Here is a 1,489-nt window from a genome sequence, read left to right on the forward strand (position 1 = left end):
ATGACCATTTTCAAACCTTTCTATGCTCCTCATATTAAACAGGCTTTTTTACTGTGCTTTAATTGATATCTGTAAATGTAAAATAATGTAAATATATAAAATAAATGTAAAAGTTCTGATTGGCTGCCCTGTATATTCATAAATGTTCAAAAAGCAATCTGAATTGAGACCTTTAGTGGAAGTTAAAGGAGAAATAAGTAATTGCAAGAAATTTTGGGCCATTTCTTTTGGTCCATTCATCATGAAATTTTGAAATATAAAGGGGAATTCCAGCTGGGAATTCCAAATTATGTAAAAAAGCTGAGAAAAATGGACATACATGCGTGACATCACAAAAATAATGGATTTAAAACAGGACGTTTTAAATATTTATAGAAACAATATATAAGTTTCTATATATATCGACTGTATAGACTTTATGGAATGTTTTGACATTTTAATAGTGTTTAGAATTCACATTAGACTCTTTGATTTAAAAAACGTGAGGAAAATTCAGTTTTCCATGATAATTGTGGGAAAAATGCTCTTTGAAGCCCTGACAGAGACCAAGAGTGCTTATACCAAATATCGAATATATTTCCTGAAACTGTGAGATTCTGATTCGATGCCCTGCTCCAGCAAGAACGCGCTCATATCACCATTAAAGAGTATTATGTTGGGCTTTAATCAAGACTCTTAACACTATATTTGCCTTTGATTGAAATACTAATTAGAATATCAGCAGGAAACAAAATATATGCTGTATGCGGTAAATTAAGTTTAATTCCATTCACATCCATGCTGTTTCTTTGGGCCTGCCAAAACTGCTGCCACACAGGAAGAATTATACACTTAACATCACACTACACAGCGTGAGCGACTGCTATTTCAGAACAGATTTACAGGATTGGATCAGATTTACATTTTTTTGGATCAGATTCAACCTGACCCAACGTTTTCTGCTGATTTCTGTCTGTGTCATCTCTAATCAACACACTGCCAAAAGTTGAGTAAACTCAAACACAAGTTTGTGTTGATGTAATATATTTTATTCACATGGAAGTTATGTACATAAATGAATCAAGTAAATTCTGTGCATTTGTTTGTTCAGTGTAGTTTAGTTTCTTCTGGCAAAAGCTGGGCTACACTCTTAAAAATAAAGCTTCCTAAATGGTTCTTGCTTTTGACAAACAGCTCTAGGAAAATCTTTAATTGTGTGGAGGTTCTTTAAACTTTAACTCTATTAAAAGAATGGTCAGTTAAAGAACCATCCACTGAAGGACCCAAGTGGTTCTTCAACAGTGGATCATTAGCTTTAAGAGTGTTGATGCCAGGTCATTTCAAACTTTCAGCTCAAATACAACCGTCAAATTATCTGTGCAGTTTATTTTCATGTTTTGCCTAACCGTGAGCTGTGCAGGGCACAGTACTGCGAGACTGGACTAGCTTACTGCTATTACTGTCATTCTCCATTCTCAGAAGACCTCAGAGATGTCTTGTTTCTTTTTTT

This window comes from Pygocentrus nattereri, chromosome 25 (genome assembly GCF_015220715.1).
Source record: "Pygocentrus nattereri isolate fPygNat1 chromosome 25, fPygNat1.pri, whole genome shotgun sequence".
In the NCBI taxonomy this organism is placed as follows: domain Eukaryota; kingdom Metazoa; phylum Chordata; class Actinopteri; order Characiformes; family Serrasalmidae; genus Pygocentrus; species Pygocentrus nattereri.